Consider the following 8922-nt stretch of genomic DNA (forward strand, 5'->3'; position numbering starts at 1 on the left):
GCAGATTGAATGTTGAGAGACAGAGGAGAAGGGTTGCTGGTCATGGTGAATGTTCAAGTTCCAAGGAGAAATATGTGTGTGTCCGAGTTGTGGTGTGTGTGTGTTTGAGACACGTGTTTGACTTCTGGTTTTACCACGCCGGTTAATACTGAAGGAAACATGTCTTTATTTCCTACGCATACGTTATAAGACCTCTCAGAGGAACATGGTCTTTATCCTACAATATCGTTAAGACTGAGGAACATGGTCTTTATACCTACCATATCGTTAAGACTTGAGGAACATGTTCATTATCCTACCATATCGGTTAAGACTGAGGAACATGGCCTTTACCTATCATACGTTAAGACTGAGAAACATGGTCTTATCCTTACCATATCGTTGAAGACTGAAGAACATGGCCTTTATTCCTACCATTTCGTTAAGACTGAGGAAACATGGCCTTTATCCTACCATATCGTTAAGACTGAGAACATGTCTTATCCTACCAAGATCGTTTAAGACCGAGGAACATGCCTTATCCTACCATATCGTTAAGACTGAGTGAACATGGTCTTATCCTACCATATCGTTTAAAAACTGAAGGAACATCGGTCTTTTATCCACCATATCGTTAAGACTGAGAACATGGTCTATCCATACCATATCGTTAAGACTGAGGAACATAGGTCTTTTATCCATACCATATCGTTAAGACTAAGGGAAACATGTCTTATATCCTACCATATCGTAAATACGTGAGGGAACATGCGTCTTTATCCTACCCATATCGTTAAGACTACAGAACATGGTCGTTATCCCTACCATATCGTTAATACTGAGAACATGGTCTTATCCTACCCATTATCGTTAATAAATGAGGAACATGTCCTTTATCCTACCATATCGTTTAAGAACTGAGAACATGGTCTGTATCCTACCATATGTAAGACTAAGGACATGGTCTTTATCCTACCAATCGTTAAGACTGAGAACACGGTCTTTATTCTACCATATCTTAATCACTGCAAGGAAAACATGGTCTTTATCCTCCATATCGTTAAGACTCTCAAGAGGAACATGTCTTTATCCTACCATATCGTTAATTATGAGAAACATTGGTCTCTTATCCTACCATATCATTAAGACTCTCAGAGGAACATGGTCTTTATCCTACCATATCGTTAAGACTGAGGAACATTGGCCGTTTATCCTACCATATTGTTAAGACTGAGGAACATGGCCTTTATCCTACCATATCGTTAAGACTGAGGAACATGTTCTTTATCCTAGCATATCGAAGACTGAGGAACATGGCCTTTATCCTACCATATTGTAAGACTGAGGAAACGATGCGTCTTTAGCCTACCATATTGTTAAGACTGCAGCGAAACATGGTTTCTTTATCCTACCATATCGTTAAGACTGAGGAACATGGCCTTTATCCTACCATATCGTTAAGACTGAAGAACATGGTCTTTAATCCCTACCATATCGTTAAGACTGAGAACATGGCCTTATCCTACCATATCTCGTTAAGACTAGGCAACATGGTCTTTAATCCTACCATATCGTTAAGGACTGAGGAACATGCCTTTATCACCAAATTGTTAAGACGAGCGAACATGGTCTCCTTATCCTACCATATTGTTAAACTGAGGAACCATGCCTTTATCCCACCATATCGTTTAAGACTGAGGAACATGTCTTTTATCCTAACAATCGTTAAGACTGAGGAACATGCCCTTTATCCTACCATATTGGTTAAGACTGAGGAACATGGTCCTTTATCCTACCATATTTTAAGACTGAGAACATGGTCATTTATCCTACCATATCGTTAAGACTGAGGAACATGCCTTTATCCTACCATATTCTTAAGACTGAGTTAACATGGTCTTTATCCTACCATATCGTTAAAGACTGAGGAAACATGGCCTTTATCCTACCATAATTGTTAAGACTGAGAACACTGTCTTATCCTACGCATATCGTTAAACTGAGGAACATGGTCTTTATCCTACCATATCTTAAGACTAAGGAACCATGGTCTTTATCCTACCATATCGTTAAAGACTGGAGGAACATCGTCTTTATCCTACCATATCGTTAAGACTGAGGAACATCGTACTTGCTCCAACTGATATTCAAATCCAATCTCTCTGCCTGGTGACAATATCCACTTCCTCCTTTCACAAAGAATGGCTTCAGATGTATACTATGCAGAAACTGTTAGGACAAAAACACACAAACACATCCCTGTTAAAGGAAGCATGGAAAGCCTGATTACATGGCTCCCTCCCTTTCAAAACAAAACTGCCCGACAAGAACAGACATTTAAATGTGCTTTAAAGGAAGCATTGAAGGGTAACACTGTTGGTGATATATGTGTGTGTGTGTGTGTGTGTGTGTGTGTGTGTATATATGTGTGTGTGTGTGTGTGTGTGTGTGTGTGTGTGTGTGTGTGTGTGTGTGCGGGTGTTATGTGATTGTGTCGTGATGTGTGTATATGTGGGGTGTGTGATGTGTGTGTGGTGTGTGTGTGTGTGTTGTGTGTGTGTGTGGTGTGTGTTGTGTGTGCTGTGTGTGTGTGTGTGTGGTTGCGTACGTGGTATCTAGCAAACAGTCCAAGTGAGTGAGGTCCGTCTCAGATGATGTTAACAACAAGTTAGTGAGTTCCGTCTCGGAGTGCTGTTAACAACAAGTGAGTGAGTCCGTTCTCGGAGTGCTGTTAACAACAAGTGAGTGAGGTCCGTTCTACGGAGTGCTGTTAACAACAAGTGAGTGAGGTCCGTCTCGGAGTGCTACTGTAACAAACAAGTCGAGTGCAGGTCCGTCTCGGAGTGCTTTAACAACAAGTGATAGGTCCGTTGTCTCGAGTGCTGTTAACAACAAGTGAGTGATCCGTCTCTAATGATGTTAACAACAAAGTGTGAGTGGGTCCTCTCAAGAGTGCTGTTAACAACAAGTGAGTGAGGTCGTCTCGGAGTGATGTTAACAACAAAAGTGAAGTGAGGTCCGTCTTGGAGTGCTCGTTAACAACAATGATGAGTCCGTCTCGATGCTGTTAACAACAAGTGATAGTCCGTCGTCCGAGTGATGTTAACAACAATGTCGAGGAGGTCCGTCTGGAGTGATGTTAACCAACCAAAGTGAGTGATGGTCCGTTCTTGGAGTGCTGTTAACAACAAGTGAGTGAGGTCCGTCTCGGAGTGCTGTTAACAACAAGGTGAGTGAGGTCCGTCTCAGAGTGGATGTTAACAACAAGTGATGAGTCCGTCTCGGAGTGTATGTTAAACAAAGCAAGTGAGTGAGATCCGTCTCGGATGATGTTAACAACAAGTGAGTGAGTCCGTCTCGTAGTGCTGTTAACAACAAGTGAGTGAGGTCCGTCTCAGAGTGAGGTTAACAACAAGTGAGTGAGAGTCGCGTTCTCGGATGCTGTTAACAAACAAGTGAGCTGAGTCCGTTCAGAGCTGATTGTTTAAACAACAAGTTGAGGTGTGAGTCGTCCGGGAGTGATGTTTAACAAACAAGTGGAGTAGTTCCGTCTCGAGTGATGTTACAACAAGTGAGTGAGGTCCGTCTCAGATGATGTTAACAAACAAGTGAGTGAGGTCCGTCTCAGCAGTGATGTTAACAACAAGTGAGTGAGGTCGTCTCGGATGCTGTTAACAAACAAGTGAGTAGGCCGTTCGGACGTGCTCGTAAACGAACAAGTGCAGTACGTCCGTCTCGGAGTGCTGTTAACAACAGGATAGTCCGTCTCGATCTGTTTAACACAAGTGAGTGAGTCCGTCTCGAGTGCTGTTAACAACAAGTGAGTGAGTCCTCTCAAGAGTGATGTTAACAAACAAGTTGAGTGAAGGTCCGTCTCGAGTGCTGTTAACAAACAAGTGAGTGAGGAGGTCCTCTTCAGAGTGCTGTTAACAACAAGTGGAGTGAGGTCCGTCTCAGAGTGCATGTTAACAACAGTGAGTGAGAGTCCGTCTCGAAGTTGCGGTAACAAACAAGGGATGAGTCCGTCTCCAGAGTGATGCTTAACAACAAGTGCAGGTGAGCGTCCGTCTCGGAGTTGTGTTTAACAACAAGTGAGTTGAGGTCCGTCTCGGAGTGCTGTTAAACAAACAAAGGAGTGAGGGTCCGTCTCGGAGTGCTGTAACACAAGTGAGTGAGGTCCGTCTCGGCAGTTGCTGATTAACAACAAGTGAGTGAGGTCGTCTCAGAGTGATGTTAACAAACAAAGTGAGTGAGGTCCGTCTTCAGATGCTTTTAACAACAACGTGAGTGAGGTCCGTCTCAGAAGTGATGTTAACAACAAGTGAGTGAGTCCGTCTCAGAGTGCTGTTAACAACAAAGTGAGTGAGGTCCGTCTCAGAAGTTGATGTTAACAACAAGTGACTCAGTGAGTCCGTCTCATAGTGATGTTAACAAAACAATGTGAGTGAGTCCGTCTCAGAAGTGATGTTAACAACAATTAGTGAGGTCCGTCTCGGAGTGATGTTAACAACAAGTGAGTGAGGTCCGTGCAGAGTTTGATGTAACAAACAATAGTAGGCCGTCTCAGAGTATGTTAACAAACCAAGTGGAGTGATGTCCGTCTCAGAGGATGATAAACAACAAGTGAGTGAGGTCCGTCTCGGAGAGGTGTTAACAACAAGTGAGTGAGGCTCCGTCTCGAAGTGATCTTAACAGAACAAGGAAAGTGAGTCCGTCTTGGAGTGCTGTTAACAACAAGTGAGTGAGTCCGTTCTCGAGTGCTGTTAACAACAAGTGAGTGAGGTCCGTCTCAGAGTGATGGTTAACAACAAGTGATGAGGTCCGTCTCGGGAATGAGTGTTAACAACCAAGTGAGTGAGTCCGTCTCGGAAGTGATGTTAAAAAAAACAAGAGTGAGACGGTCCGTCTTCAGAGTGATCGTGAACAACAAGTGAGTTGAGGTCGTCTCAGAGTGATTTTAAACAACAAGTGAGTGAGTCCGTCTCGGAGTGCTGTAACAACGAAGTGAGTGAAGGTTCCGTCTCGGAGTCTGTAACAACAAGTGACGTGGGTCGCTCCGGAGTCTGTTTAACAACAAAGTGAGTAGGTCCGTCTCGGAGTGCTTTAACAACAATGAGTGAGGTCCGTCTCGGAGTGCTGTTAACAACAAGTGAGTAAGGGGCCGTCTCAGAGGGATGTTAACAACAACGTGAGTGAGGTCCGTCTCGGATGCTGTTAACAACAGTGATGTGAGGTCCGTTCTCAGAGTGCTGTTAACAACACAGTGCAGTGAGGTCCGTCTCACAGAGTGATTGTTAAACAACAGGATGAGGTCCGTCTCGGAGTGCTAGTTAACAACAAAGTGAGTTCAGGTCGTCTCGGAGTGCTTTAACAACAACTGTGAGTGAGGTCCGTCTCGGAGTGCTAGTTAACAACAAAGTGATGAGGTCCGTCTCAGAGTGATGTAACAACAAGTGAGTGAGGTCCGTCTCGGAGTGCCCTGTTAAACAACAAGTGAGTGAAGTCCGTCTCAGATTGCTTTAACAACAAGTGATCGAGGTTCCGCATCTCAGCCTTGATGTTAACAAACAGTGAGTGAGGTCCGTCTCGAGTGCTGTTAAACAACAAGTGAGTGAGTCCGTCCTCAGATGATGTTAACAACAAGTGAGTGAGTCCGTCTCGGAAGTGCTGTTAACAACAAGTGAAGTGAGGTTCTGTCTCGGATGCTGGAACAACAGTGAGTGAGGTCCGTCTCGGAGTCTGTTAACAACAAGTGAAGTGAGGTCCGTCTCGGATGCTGTTAACACAATGAGTGAGGTCCGGGCTCAAGCAGTGATGTTAACAACAAGTGAGGAGTCCGTCTCATGAAGTGCTGCTAACAACGAAGTGAGTGAGGTCCGTCTCAGAGTGAGGTTAACAAACAAGTGCAGTGAGTCCGTCTCAAAGAGATGCTGTTAACAACAAGTGCGAGTTGAGGTCCGCTCTCAGATGATGTATAACAACAAGAGTGAGGGTCCTCTCAGAGTGATGTTAACAACAGTGAGTGAGTCCGTCTCAGTAGTGATGTTAGAACAAACAAGTGAGTAGGTCCGTCTCAGAGTGCTGTTAACACAATGAAGTGAGGTCCGTTCTGCAGAGTATGATAACACAAGGAGTGAGTCCGTCTCAGCATGAAGGTTAAAAACAACAAGTGAGTGATCCCGTCTCAGGTTGATGGTTAACAACACCAACCTTGACATTGATTTCCAAAAAGGCTTTGCAGTTGGAAAAATGTTTGCATTCAGCCACCTTTGACTGGGCTTTGGGTTTGGTCCCTGTTCATATCTGATCAACCAGTCATTGTAGAGGGAGGAGCTGTTGTAAAACATAACGTCTCTGTGTGTGTGTGTGTGGTGTGTGTGTGTGTTCCTCGCCCTATTACCCAAAGTAGTGTGTCTGTGCTGAAAGCCTCAGGATGTGTTTAGGATTAGAAGCATCTGCAATAACGACCCCCAGGACAAAAAGACTGGAGCTGCAAAGAATATACTAGGTACTGAAACACCACACACACAACACACGCACGCACCACACACACACACAACACACACACACACACACACACACAACACACACACACACACACACACCAACACACACACACACACCACACACACACACACACACCACACCACACACACACACACACACACCACACACACACACACACACACACACACACAACACACACACACGTGTGTTAAAAATAAGTTAATCTAATATTACCCAAGACCTTCAAAAAACACAACCAAATTATATATTTTCTTGGCGATATCATATATGAAATGTGTTAAATTACCCTGTTAGAATGTTGCAGTCAGAATGACTTCTCATTAGCTTGTTTTATGTATTTCACCTTTATTTAACCAGGTCGGCCAGTTGAGAACAAGTTGTCATTTACAACTGCAACCTGGCCAAGATAAAGCAAAGCAGTGTGACACAAAACCACAACACAGAGTTACACATAAACAAACATACAGTCAATAACACAATAGAAAAGTCTATATACAGTGTGTGCAAATGGCGTGAGGAGGTAAGGCAATAAATAGGCCATAGCCTGTAGTGGGTTCCGTCGAGGCCCAGAACTTCTAGTGCTGAAAACCTTCTCATACAGCTGATCTAAGATCAGATCCCCCCCATTGTCTTTACAATCTAAATCAGTATGATGTAAAATACTGAAACTGATCCCAGAACACCATTCCTACTGTGAGACTGTGTGAATACAGGCCCTGACTTCCCTGTAAATGCTTGGTGACCAAACAAGACCCTGTTAACCCTCGGCTCAGGTGGTCTGGGATCAGTCTGCTGTTGAAAACGACCAGATAAACCAGAAAGGTGTGTCGCCAGGATCAACCTTTTCCTATCACCGAGCCAGATTGGTCTCTCTAACGCTGTATTCCCAACCCAGTCCTCCCTTCCCCTGTTTTCACTATAAACAACAGATCTTTATCGTTGGCTGTGCATGCTGCTGAAACAGCTGGGAGGGAGAGAGGGTGAGAGATAAAGAGAGGGAGGCAGAGATAGAGGAAGGGCAGAGAGAGAGAACAGCTCTCCAATCACTCCCCAGGGAAACATCAGGGCAATCCCCAACCCCAGCAGCTCCTCTTTCTGCTTCACGTGACAACAGACAGGTGCACGAGACAATGGAGGGAGAGAAGGAGGGAGAGAAAGGAAGAAAATAGAGAGCGGGAGAGAGAGGAAGGAAGGGCAGAGAGAGAAAGAGAGAGAAGGAGAGAGAGAGAGGAGAGAGAGAAAGAGAGAGAAGGAGAGAGAGAGGAGAGAGAGAGAGAGAGAGAGGAGAGAGAGAGAGAGAGAAAGAGAGAGAGAGAGAGAGGAGAGAAGGAGAAAGAGAGGAGAGAGAGAGAGAAAGAGAGAGAGCGAGAAAGAGAGAAAAAAAGGGACAGAGGTTGGGAGGGTATGCGCGCTCTTAGTTGGTCTGCCAGGCAGGTAAAAACCCTACAACCAGCTTGACAACCAGCCCTGTCAATGAGGTTAGACCACAGAACAGCCTGAGAGAAAGAGAGGAACTAACTGGCAGGTGGTGTCAGGTGACAGGCGTGGAGCAGATGAGCCAGGAAAAGGAAAACGCCTGGAAACATACACTGATGATGCAGGACAATTAACAGGTCTGGCAACCCGCTCTGATGAGGCGGGAAAATGAACAGGTATGGCAACCTACACAGATGATGCAAGAACATGAACAGGACTGGCAACCGTCTCTGATGATGTGGGAAAATGACCAGGACTGGCAACCCTTTATGAGAATATTGAAGGACACTAGTCACCTGATATGCCCCCACCCCCCCCTTATCTTCATCAGTTCAACATACAGATGAAGAGGCTGACAGAGAGGGATGTGTCTGTTACCTCAGCCTCAGGCTATTCACACGTCTACTTCCTCATTACAGCATTTTACCGTCCTGAAACATCCCAGGAATCTAGTTCTCCTACAACAGGACTGACAGTTGGGACTGTTGACCTACAGAGAAAACGCAGCGGGTTTTAGGACGTGAGTCAGCTGACAGGGAATTCCCTGGGTAGTGGTCGTCCCATTTGAATCCTAAAGACAAGGCCTCTCTCTCTCTCTCTCTCTCTCTCTCTCTCTCTCTCTCTCTCTCTCTCTAGTGTCTAGTGTGACAACAGCAGTGCTGGTCAACGGTAAACAGCCCTTTAAAACAGCTCTTCCACACAGCTACAGATACCAGTGATATATTACTCAAACAGCAGTATTGATATGAGAGAGAGGCACCGGTTCCTGTTATACATGCTTGTTATTAACAGGCATTAGTGTGATTAACCCAACATTTACACACTGTCCAACACATAGCAGATGTCACAACTAAACAAATAGAACAGCTCTGAACTACACACACACACACACACACACACACACACACACACACACACACACACACACACACACACACA

This window comes from Salvelinus sp. IW2-2015, unplaced genomic scaffold (genome assembly GCF_002910315.2).
Source record: "Salvelinus sp. IW2-2015 unplaced genomic scaffold, ASM291031v2 Un_scaffold5643, whole genome shotgun sequence".
In the NCBI taxonomy this organism is placed as follows: Eukaryota; Metazoa; Chordata; class Actinopteri; order Salmoniformes; family Salmonidae; genus Salvelinus; species Salvelinus sp. IW2-2015.